Below are 12,748 nucleotides of genomic sequence, written 5' to 3'. Positions count from 1 at the left end.
AGGTCTCTTCCAACCTGCTCCCTCCAGACCAGCCAGGGTCTTCAGAGAAAATATGAAGGTTCAGGTCAAATGGGATACAATCTACAGAAACTCACTCCATCATCCTCAAAGCCACAAGATGGCACTTAGCAGTGCTTCAGTGTTAAGGAAAAAGGCTCTCCCCTAACAGAAAGAGTTTTACCCACCAAGCCTGGAACACCCAGACAATGCAGCCCTTTTTGAGGCACTGGAAGGTTCCTGCTGCTATCACCTGCTGAAGTTCCCATGCCATTGTTTCAGCTCTAGATTTAGAGGTCTCATGTCTTTCCCCACTCCAATACGATACCTATTTGGGCATATGCAGGTCAGGAGCTCCTGAGAATTACCCAAGTAACCCCTAACCTATGTCAGCAGCTACTCGGCCTCAGTATGAAAGGATGAGCCAAAGGCAAAACTGTTCCATTCATACCTACACTTTCTGCTTTCACTTTAACCAAGGGTTAAAATATCCCTTGGTCCAGAGCTGGGACAGGACTGCAGCTCTAGGTGCCCTAGGAGCACCTCTGAGAGGTGCTTAACTCGGTCTCACAGTTGCTGTCTGAATGACATCCCTCCTCCACTCTTGGCCACCAAGGAATCAAAGTGAAGGGTAGCTTCTTGACCAAAGGAAGATGAACATGCTTACCAGGTCAGACAGCCAATGACAGAGCACATTCAACAACTTGCCTCCTTTTTGTGCTACCCCAGCATGCTCAGTGCAGCTAGTCAATGTGGGGCTCATCTCACCTAATGCACAGATATGTCCACAAGAGCCCATCACCCAGAGCCTCTCTATCATCAATGAGCAGAGACAGGCACATTCTGTCCAATAGTTTCAGGCATCCACCTGCATTACGATGAGGTGGAAGTGCTCATTTCCTCTGCTGCACGTATAGGGGGACTGAGGGGCTGGGATGTTAGATGCCAACATCTGCACAGGGGACCTGCACCCTGACGATCCCCATCTTGCACTTTACTGGTAAGCTTTTCAGAGAGAGACTATCTCACCCTGCACCTAACATGAAAGCACTTCAGTCCCTAAAGCCTGAGGGTAACATTACACTTGAAGTGGGAGATGAGAGGCCCATGCCCTTAAGTGTTTACCATCAAGAAAACTTCACAACACTTTCCCTGTAATGATGTTCCAAGTGGCTCCAAATAATTTTGGGGATGGCTGAAGAGAAGGCAGAGCTGCAGGTCTCAGCCTGCCTCTGTGTTAGCAGGTGAAGAAAGAAGAACAGCCCAGGCACCAAACACTTCACGCCATGAGAACTCAGAGAGCCTGCAAGGGTCACTTTGTGCCTGTCAAGAGATGCACCATGACAGGCAGGGAAGGAACACATGCAGCAGGGCTGGGTCAAGGACATGGGAGAGGACTGCAATTTCTTCTAGTAGAGAAACTTGGGATTTACAGGCCAGACTCGAGGACTCCTCATGACTTCTGATATACAATCCTTTGGGGCAGGTAACACAGGAGCTTGATGCAGACTACTGCAAAATAATGAGTCTAGGGGCAGGAAGCCAAAGCAGATGGCACACGTTAAATAGAGCTGTCATGCTGCTGAGCTGGCCAGGGGAGAGATGGAGGAGGTGTTCTGAGATTTGTGAAGCCATCAGTCCTTGTGCTACAGAAAATAACAAAATTAAGCTCAGATGGGGACTGCAGGCAGAATAACTTCTCTGATGACAGGATGCATGATAGAGAAGTTGCTACAAAGGGCCCTCAAATCAAGTGGGGGGGGGGGGGGAAAGCAAGCATAGAAGAGACTGCACAACATTTACCCAAGGTAGGACTGAACTGAAGGGTTCAGAAGAAAATGAGAAATTCAATTCAGCTCTCTGAAAGGGTGACTTACTGTTGGCAGAGCTTTTTCTTCCACCCCAGCATTCAGTTGTCACCACACTCACAGGCTCCTACCTCAGATTTTAAACATTATCTCTTTGCATTCTAATCCCAACAGTACTTGCTCCCCATGCCCCAGCAGAGCAAGCCATGCTGAGAAAGTGTGACTGCTGGTTGTCCACCTCCATGCAGTAGCTGCCAGTCACATCCCAGTTCCTCAACACAACCCATTTGATTATTTTGATCTGTTCAGGTGGTAGTGTTCTTTTTCTTTTTCTCCTCCCCTGGGATTTCTTCTCAAATTGCTCTAAGCTGCAAATTGAATAAACTAATTACAGGTGCAGAGACTTTGCAACAAAGGAGATGAAAACCTGAACTGACCTGAGAGATGCTGCACTGCTCACCAGCCCAGCCACTGCAGTCAACAGAGTTCAACCAGCTTCAGCTGAATCTGAACAAGACCTCACAACCCTGATGCAATACAATTGCAGGGCTTGCAAAAAAAAACAACCCCATGTACTTAGCAGCATGCTCTGAGAAAGCCCAGCCCTCTCCCAGGCACTCAGCTTCCCACCTCTTCACAAGGAGCACACTTCAGATAAGCAACCCTATACATCTTTTTTCTTTTTTTTTAACTGTACCTCTTCCACTAAAACTCAGGAGCGCTTTCCTTAGCCTTCTCAAGAGCATCCTTGTTTCCCCTTTCCAAGGCAATTGCCTTGTTTTTCCTTTAAAACAGTAGAAACTTCAAGCCAGCTTTTACAGCTCAGTTTACATCCATGGATTGGTGACTACAAAATCCAATTAGCTGCCCTGGGCCTTTACAAATCCCCAGCCAGGGACCTGTACCTTATGGTACCCTCATCTCTAAAGCTGGCTAGTACCAGAGACTCCTCCCTCAGGGAATCACCACCAAAACCTCCCTTGTTGCTGCAGCAAGGACTCAGCAACAACTGCCCTGTTTAGAATATTTGAACAGGCTACAGCCCCATTAGATTCAAAGGATGAAGACAAACCTAAATCCCAGGAATTATACCTCTGCATGGGCAGTTTCATCTCAGGAGCCTCCCTTTGCTCGCCGTCAGTCCTGAAGAGGTTTATCATCCACTCCACGGTTGCTCTGAATTACCCCAGAGGTGAGCATATTTCAGCAACAAATTAAACTGTCATGATACATTCCTTTCTACACTGTTTTTTAGAACATGTGAGCCCTGGCTGCCAAAGAATTGTTTTGGAAAGATTAGATTAGGTGCCTCGGAAACTGCTTTGGAAAAAAAAGTAAAGGGTTTTTGCTTCTTGAAGAAACCGGTTTTTTTTTCCTTCTCCCCCCGCCCCCCCCCGGAAGTTTGTTTTAATTTTTAACTTCAAATTTTTGGTCAATTAACTGCATCTTGTTTTTCAGATCTTTCCACAAAGAGGGCCTCGGTGCAGATGACCAATAGGGAAATTGCTCATTTTGCAATCATCTGCCATCAACACAAATTAAGATCCTAAAGCCCTCTGATTTTAAAAACAATTCCCATCCAGAGGCCTCCAACAAATCTTCTTACTGTTTTTCCAACTCATAACAAGACACTCACTTTAGCAGGGGATGTCTATCCATGTCTTTGGACACAAATCCCACTGGAAGATTGACATGCAAAGGACTGCCATCCCAGCCCTCCACTCACATCACTTCTAAGACCAGACACCTAAAACATTAAAATAACAGCCTTGCTTGAAATCATAAAAGGAAACAAACCCCTACCTTCTCAGGGTTCATTATGATAAGAAACCATTTCTCTCATCAGAAAATCAGATTAGCAACACGTCAACAGCTGGGTGCTGAATCTTTTGACACTCATCAGTTACCAAAGGAAATGGGAAGCTGACCTTGCAGTCAAAGTGCCAGACTAGGACAACAATTTCTGTTCTCAGCTCTGCTCTAGGCTCCTCCTGTTAATGTGAATTTTCATTCCCCAGTTCCAGCTGTAAAAAAAGGGGTTGTAATAATGTCTCTCCTCTCCCTACCCAGTGTGTACCCCAGCTACAGGCACTGGTAGATACTTGGCCATTTTTCACTTTCTAGCAGATATGAGGGGCAGCCAAGCCTGGACACTTCATAGATTGGAAAAGGGTGGCTGCTTGAGATATACACCACAGAGGAAGAAGAACAGCAGAGTTATAAACCAATGTCTACTGAACAGAGATTAGTGTGTTCATCATAGAAGGCATGTGAAGCAGAGGACATCTTATCAGGCCCCTGATAATCAGATGCAGTAATTGTGGGGATCAGATGACTATAATTTGCTCATGAATCAGAGATTTCCACCCTCATCCATGTACCTCCCTGCTTTGCCACAGACCTGGTGAGACCCTGCACATCTCCCTGTGACTATGAGCCACACTAGTACATAGCCTTGTTTCTGTGGAAAAGCAGGGTCTGAAGCACTTTTCCAGTTCTAGATCTGACTCTCTCACACCTCTGTTTCCTACCTCCACCATAGTCATGGTAGTAATTTCTTTCCAGTGCATATGCTTTGAGAATCAATACCTTGATATTTGGAAATTACAGGGGCCACCAGAACAGCTACAGAGCCATCAGCATCAACTGAGTACCACAGAATGGAGGACATGCAACTGTACACTTAGGAGGAGAGAGAGCAGATCTGACCCTTTAAGACATCACTACAGCCACCACACACCCCAGGAGAACAATGAGGCAGAAAGTGAAGCAGGGATTTGCGTGCAGCTCCTCATCCTTCAGCAGCTCCCACTGACTGCCAGATGGGAGGTGACACCACCAACCAGCATGGCAATGTCGTCCCCCTGCCTAGCCCCCAGCACTTATCCTCACCCTGCCTCCCACATCAGCGGAGCAAGAAGCCAGCACATGCTTGTCAAAGCAGGTCAGGGAGCGGACCACTCGCCCAAGGCTGCCTGTGTGGAAAGTGGGACAAGCCCTCCAGAAAAAGCCGACTGGCCTCTTACAGTATCATGCAAATCAGGAAAAGGCCGGGAGAAACAAGAGTGGGAGAAACCTTGCATGACCAAGGTTACATTGTAAGGTTATATATTCACCCTCTGCACACAAGGAGGGGAAGCAAGGGGTGTGCATGCACACACCAGGCAGGAGGTATCTCCTGCTTTCACCAGTATTTGCTAGGTTTGCATTCTACAAAGCAGAGTTGGGCTGTTCACAGCAAGAGTCTCACAGAGTAGGACCCAAAAGGAGCCATTTTATCTGCAGACAGAGATCCAAGGGGAGACAATGAAAAAAATTAATCACAGAATTAGCATACACACAAGCCCAGATCAGTCCCATACAAGAAACAGTGATGTTTTATTTATTTAACATAATCAACTACTGTTTTATCTATTTATCATACCAACCAAATCCTGGTTTCTCAGGCCTAGCCTTTTCTTTGAGAATGAATTCCAGTCCCTCACATAAAATTATGTCCCTGACATCCAATGCAAAGCCATCAGAAGGGAAGGAGAACGGCTGCTACAATCACTACAGAAACAGAGGACCTAGTGCCACACCAGGAATACTGCTCTGGCTGCTGCAGTGGCTATCTGGGGTGGGATGGAATCCATCAATTGCAGGCTCCAAATTTATACATTCAAGCTTATTCTATACACATAGTTTGAAGCAGGCTGAATAGAGCTGGATGTAAGCCAGGATGTAATCGCTGAAGATAGCACGGAGTGTCAGAGCGCTCAAGATAGAGTGTGATCCTGGAGCAGGCCGACACGATGGCTGCCTGTTACCCCAAAAAACTGCTGATGAACAGAGCTCACTTCTCAGCAAGCCTCTAAACAAGATCCCAGCTTGCCTCATGCACAAGCACTTGCTGGCCAGACTCTCTGGAGATTTTTCACTGGTTTGCCTTTCTCAGGGAATATGGCCCCATGCACTTCCACTGCCAGCCAGCCATGCCTCGGTTCAGCCCTGACCAGCAGGAGAGCCAACACACCACTGCAAAACAGCAGCCTCCACAATGTCTTTTTCCACTGATCTCCTCCTCGCTTCTCTCTCTGCAGAGCCTTACCCAGGGAGAACAGGGCAGCCTGGAGCAGCCCCCGCTGTGCACACCTGCATCCCTCATTTCACTCCTACTCCCTGGCTTTTTAGATCTTGCTCCTCTTCTTCTCCCAGTAAGAGCACAACATCCTCTTCATTTCACAGGCCACAGCTTCTCCCTCACGTCTGCTGTTCTCTCAAGGATGCTAAACAAGCAGAAGATGTACAGGCATCTTCCCAGAGACATTGCAGCAACGTCTCTTTTTTGTATTCGTCAAGTTATTGCTCCCACACACACACATTTAAACTCGGCTCCACCAGCTCTTGAATTTAGCTTGCATACGAGCAGTCTGATCTATAATACATTTAGCTATGCAAAAGGAAAAATCCTCCTAAAGTTTGGCCCATAGCACAGCAGCATACAAGCACAGCCCATACCTGGGCTGCCACTACCTCTGCATTATCAGAGTGCCTCACCCAGAGCATCCTACCCCTTTAGCAGATAGCTTGCAAATATCCAGCCTATCTGCTAGATCAGTATCCCTCCCAAAGAAAAGTCCAGTGAGATAAGCAACCAGCTTAGCAAAGGCCAGATGGGGGGTCAGGACTCCCCAGCTCACAGTCCTGTGGCTTTAAACACAAAATCATCTCTCAGCACAGAGATCAGCTGTTCCAAGAGCCCACATTGCTGTCAGACAGGCACCACAGGCAGGTCATGGATTAAGACAGTAAGCATGGAAAGACTATTCCCTCTGCAGACATTCAGGTCAGTTAGCACCACACACAGGAAGCTACAAAACCATATCCCACTGGTGAGAAGTTGGTAACAGGGTTTTGGTTTTACTGGGCCAGTCATTAAACAGTACTAGTCCCACATTATAGAGAAATAGGTAGCAACACACAGAATAAACTGCATCACCCTGAAGTATTTACCTCTGGATATCTGTAATTATAAACCAAACATCATCAGCTTCTCTCTCTCCCTGCAGTAAATAATTAACTGCAAAAGAATAGTCGTCTTGGCTCCATTCTCCCCAATCAATTCTGCTTTGCAACAACGTGCTGCCTGGATTGCTCACTGTATCAGTGCACCCCAGTGTTACCCAAACCCCCTCAGAAGACAGAGGAGAGGTGGAGCCATTCATTTCAGTACAGCACAGACCTTTCCTTCAGGGTACAAGGGGGCATCATGGCATAACTCCCAGTACTTCAAGCAGACAGCTATGACATAGACAGCTTAGCTCATGCACTGCTGCAACATCACTGCAACCATCAGCGGAGGCAAATCACGCACTCTATGCACTCCCATCACACCCCTCTGGACTGCCTGAGCTTTATTTTCAAGGCAGAGCAAATTTCCTCCCCGAAAGACAAGCTTTTCTATTCCTTTCATTGTTTTTGAATTATCCTCTCCAATCCTAGATTTTATCCAGAGGTAAAAAAAACAAACAAACCACAAAACAAACCAAGTCTTCTTTATAACAGAAACCTTGATTTTTTAAAAGAGACTTTCATTTTTGAATACTAGATCAAAGTTGAATATTGTGACTACTCGGTCACGCACAATGACCTGTTCACCTCTTGCCACCTACCCTCATCAACCTGAATTTCATACAGACTCTGCAAGTAATATTTAAACCAGAAAATGTACAGAGCACTCATTCCTTTTGCCCTACTGAAAAGACACCTCCTGGCTGTAAACCCAGTGGGGAGGAAGGATGGTGCCAGGAGGAAAGCAAAACTGCCTGGCAGGAAGGCTGGGTTTGGTCAGGCAGCAGATGGAAGCAGGTTACATACAGATACACAACCAGGGAACAACACAAGGGCTGCCATTTGATCTGGTTGCTTTCTTAAGATTCAAAGTCAAATTCACTCTTGAAAGAGGCATAAGGAGAACACAAACAAAAATGAGAGCTGGGGAAAACCTCCAGAACTGCAGAAACACCCTTCCTGCAACAGCCAGAAAACATGGGGAGAAGCAGAGAAGCATTACCACCAAGCAAACATCTTCATACTCACATACAGTCTGGGTTCAGTTTTACATTTTTATGAGTTTAAACACATACCAGATTTAGTTGCGCTGGCTACGAAGTGCTCAATAAAAAACTCCACCAGGAAGGTACAAAAAAAGAGGAAAAAAGGCTAATTTAGACTCAGAAAGCATGGAAAGAGAGGTTCAATAAAGAGACACAAGAAGGAATGGAAGGAAAACCATGACACAAAAAAGATAAATGAAACAGATACCAGGGACAGTTCAGGAAAAGATAAACCATGCAAAAATGGAATGAAAACTGGAAGGGAAAGATAAGAGAACAAGGAACATGCCATGGCAGATCAGTTGAACAGCAGTTGGGAAATAGATCATTCATTTAATCTCATCCATATTTGTCAAATAATTTGTTTGACTAACACTCTTTTGTGGTCTTCAGCCAGGTATAGAGCTGATCAAGTATCATGTCATAAATATATTATTAGATTAATACATGTAAAATTCGAACATACATTCAACATTTTTATCTCCTGCTTAATAAGCACTGATTCTAAGTTTACAGTTCAAAAAGGTTAGAATAGAAAGCTGGGTATAAATTACAACTCCAGATTACTTAAAGCACAATCATTTTGCTTTTCCTAGACTGACAAAAACACAGTATACTGTATAACTCATCCTGAGAGACAGAAGAGAATCACCACCCTCCCACAAGGAATCCCTGTCTATAGTACTTTCTGTCTTGTTTTTATTTTGTTGCATGTTTCCCCAGTATTCAACTTTTCTGCTCTATAAAGGTTTTTCATCCCAAGAAAACCTGGTAAGCTCCAAGGGCAGCCTAACAGAAAGGTAAATTTGGGGTGCACTGGTAGCAGGAGGGAAGGCAGTGGGAGCCATATCTAGCCTGGAAGCAAATGTTTATGTTTGAGCTGAGCTTTGCTCCTCTTAAAGGGAAGGGAAGTCAGGTGAAGATGGACAAGGATGCCTCAAGATCTCTACTCTCACAGGGAAAAGTTTCCCACATTATCAGCAGCCTTCTCTAAACATACCTGGGCGGACCGGGGGAAAAAAAAAAAAAAAAAAAAAAAAAAAAAAGCCAATTGGCAATTTTTCAGCCTGTTTTTATCCCCCTCCCCCAAGAGAAGAGCAAGGTCCCCTTGAGACTCCGCAGACCATGGGGTGAAAGCTATTAAAGGCAGACCATCTCCACACGTGTGGTGCCAGGGAGCCCTGGGAAGCAGAAGCTCAATAAGGAAACCGTGGCCATGGCTTTCTAGGCCGACATCAGAGGAACACGAGGCTACTCCCACTGCTGTTCCACCTTTACCACTGGCAGCAGCCAAGAATCAAATTCACCACAGGAGAGAACCACAACAAGGGCAACTCCCTGGGGCCGGAAAAGTGTCCCTCAGGTCATAAGTCCCGTTTAAATATCTGAGCAATATCTCAAACTGAGATAATTATTGCTAATTACAATATCATTTTAATGTAAACATGAAGGGTATTACCACGCATACTTCATCTCTTTTTAATTAAAAGAAGTAAGAGGTTCACCAAGATAAAAAGAAAGACATGCTGACAGCTCCCACCCAAAAGCAGACTTTTCTACAGTGATAACACCCATCAGCCTCCAGACCCACCAAGAAGACTGAACAGGGAAATCAATCAGCATCAGCCTCCCCAGTGCTGAAATGAAGCAGTTGGCACATTATTAATCACATAGGAAAAACATTTTATGAGGAGAAGGAAAGGACCAGACACATAGAGGGGAGATACACATGGATTCAGACATGGCTGTCTAAAAAACACTTAGGAAAATCACCAGCTGTAAAATTAAAATATTTCAGATCTGTGAAGGATAAACACATCAGCAGTTCTGACTACAGCAACTCTTTAGCTGAGCCCACACCAAACCTCATGTGCTTTCCTCCATTCAGAACCAGTTCCTGCTCCAAGGTGCACATCCTACCCATGCCAACCAGACTGAAGTACATCGTGACACAGCCTCACCAGGAGATTATACCCTTTCTGCATTTCAAAGATCTACCCAGGAGCGACTTGCACATCACAGGCTACAAGAGATATGACCACCCAACTTAGGACACTGAAATAGTCAATGGCTTGACTTGCCATGCAACGGCTTAACAAGCCATTCCTGCTGCACAGTCCTGTTTTCAGCTGTCCTAAGCATTTCCCCAGCAGCTCCAGAGTTCGCCAGTCCACTCTGACTTCTCATCGTCTCTTTTGTCTCCAAACACGCTCAACTGCTTGAGGCAATTTAAAACACATCCCCAGTCAGGACCTGTGTGGGCCAAGCGAGGCATCAGATGCACCTTCACTCGGGGTGAAGACACTGCAGCCCCGGACGCCGCGACACCCTTTGCAGGGCAGCAGGGCGCGGGCACCTCGGCACGCCGCAGAGCCCCGGCGGCGAGCGTCCCTCGGAGAGAGGGAGGTGTCACCCGCTCCGCAGAGCCGCATGCTCTCGGAACGGCGGACCTCGCTCACTTGCTCACGGATGCACACAAATACCTGCGCCTCCGCCACCTGCCTGCCCCCTCCGCGCCTCGCTCCGGGCCTGGCGACGCCTGGCACCGCCATGGAGCTGGTCTCCCCTGAGGCGTGTCGGAGCCCAGCAGGTACCTGCTTTGGCAAAGAGTGGGGAGTCTGGTGCTCCCCCTTTGAAGCATCGCTGGAGCAGTGTGAGGCATGCAAGGGGATGAGGGAAGACGGGTGCAGTGGGCTGCAAACTGGGGGTGCGAAGAAGAGGAGGCGAACACGGCTGCAGCTAAGGGAAATGAAGGGGAGCGGGACGGCAAGGGGGGGAAAGGAAAAAGGGCTGCAGCTTGGCAGGGTGAGGACAGGACGAATGTGCAGTAGGTGCAGAAAAGAAGGGCAGGGGATGGAGGGCAGAGGGGTACAGAGATGGTGGCTCGGTGCTACCCCACCACCCTCCCACCCCGGCGGCCTGCCGGGGCTCGGGTGGGCAGGCAGCGCCCAGGCAGCAGAGTCATGGCGCGGCCAGGCGAGCAGGTGGGTGGCCGCCACCGCCCCCAGCACCCCGGGCCCCGCCGCCGCCCACCGGGCCGAGGGTCCGTCCCTTTTCACCGCCGCCCCGGGCACGGCGGGGGCAGCCCCAGCACAGCGAGGGTACGAACTTGGCGGCGGAGGGAACAGCCCCGCTAACAGGTGGCGGCGGCGCTACCGACCCGTCCCCGCCGAGCCGGTGGGCGCTGCCCTTGCGCGACGGCGCGTCCCACCCACCCCGACCCAGCGCCAGCCCGCTGCCGGCGGTCACTCACCGGCTCGTCCACCCCGCCGGGCGGGATGCGCGTCCTGGAGAGCGGGGCGCGGAACTTTAAAGCCAGGTAACAGTATTATTCGCTTTTGCCCTTCCAACGTAGGAAAAACCAAACTAGACGAGGCGCCCCCCCAGGCGGGCGAAACCCCGCTCCGCTCCTCCCCGCCGGGGGCTTCAGCCGCGCGTCGGCCCGGCGGCGAGGGGAAGTTTCCACCGCGGTGGTGGAGGCGCCCCCGGCGTGCCGCGCCCGCCCCGCATTGGCACGGGGCGCCGGGGCGCTGTGCCGCCGCCGCGCCCGGACAATGTGCGTGCGGGGAGAGCGGGAGCGGAGCGGGAGCGCGCCCCGCCGGCGGCCGCGGCACACGCCCAGCCCGCGCCCCGCCCTCCAGCCGCTCGGCGCCCGCCCGCCGCCTCTGATTGGCGGCCCCCGCCGCCTCCGCCCTCCGGGTGGGCCGCGCCGCCTGTCAATCACCGCCGCCGCCCGCCCGCCGCGGCCCGGCCGCGGGGCGGTCCCTGGGGCGGTCCCTGGGGCGGCGGCGGCGGCGGCTGCGGGGGGGTACGGGCGCTGCCTCGGCCCGGCGGGTGACCCCTGCTGCCGCCGCTCCCCGCGTCCCGGGAGCCGCGGGGAGCGCGTCCTTTCCCCTTAGGGAGCCCTCTGCGCTTCCCGCCCCGCGGCGGCCCCTCCGCAGGAGCGCCCCGCAGCCGAGGGGAGGGGAAGGCCTGGCGGCCGCCGCTCCTGCAGCCCGCCCTTCCCCGCGGGACTGCCCGGGGCTGCGCTGCCTTTGTCGGCGCCCCACGGAGGCGTTCTGGCGAGGAGGACCGGAGACCCCTGAAATGTGGTATTGGCTGCCAGTCACGGTCCTGCCTGATAACGCGATGCGCTGAACTCGCCTCGCAGGGTGTATTTATTTGGCCCCTGGAAATGCCTGGAAAAATAGATGACTCCAAATTATTCAAGTGCAATTTAAGGCCACAAGAGAAAAGACGCCTGAATTGGCTGTATAAGGCAGATGGGGTTCAGTTAGGCTTAGCAGCAGAGATCTACGCTGTCTGAGCAGAATTACTGCAATTTCGGATGAAGGTCCAAGCGTGTCTAAAGGCTCTTGTCTGATCCTATTTGGGTCCCACAAGGAGCAGTGCTGAAGCAGAGCTAGTAAATATTGATGGATTCAAGCTTCATGTCCTGAAATTGGGTCTGTCAATGCAGTGCTTCCCGTTCTTTCACAGCACACCAGACATTTTCTACTCTTGGGCACTGTGATTCCCCTATTACTATTTGGAAACTGGATAGTGGATTGCATAGTCACTGTATTATCCAGCAGCTTGCAGAAGTAATCAAAGTTTGATGCAGAATATGATGTCAAATAAAGTACACATTCCTGGTAATGGAAAAGCACTGTTCTCTCTGATGTATGTTTCAAGCACATTTTCACAATTTATTGTTTCCATTAGAAAAGTATTTAGTAATCTGGAAATTGATCTGAAAACCATTGTTCAAGATACTACACTTGACACATAATAAAAAGAAAGCTCATGCCCTGCAGAGCTTGTAGCAAGAGCAGATTAAACATGTTCTCAGGATACCCGTTGAGA

At 49.5% G+C, this 12,748-nt stretch overlaps 1 protein-coding gene across 2 annotated transcripts in view; it reads right to left on the bottom strand.

The window, feature by feature from the left end:
• The window catches only part of HRAS (HRas proto-oncogene, GTPase), a 40,059-nt gene extending 28,562 nt beyond the window's left edge, over positions 1–11,497 (bottom strand). For both annotated transcript variants that reach the window (XM_066321030.1, XM_066321033.1), the window contains exon 1: positions 11,157–11,497. The gene's annotated coding sequence lies outside the window, so the exon portion shown is untranslated. The remainder of the gene's footprint in view (positions 1–11,156) is intronic.
• Between the last annotated feature and the right edge of the window lie 1,251 nt (positions 11,498–12,748).

The sequence above is a fragment of the Sylvia atricapilla genome, chromosome 6, assembly GCF_009819655.1.
Source record: "Sylvia atricapilla isolate bSylAtr1 chromosome 6, bSylAtr1.pri, whole genome shotgun sequence".
Classification (NCBI taxonomy): Eukaryota; Metazoa; Chordata; class Aves; order Passeriformes; family Sylviidae; genus Sylvia; species Sylvia atricapilla.
This window is presented reverse-complemented; position numbering and strand designations above follow the sequence as displayed.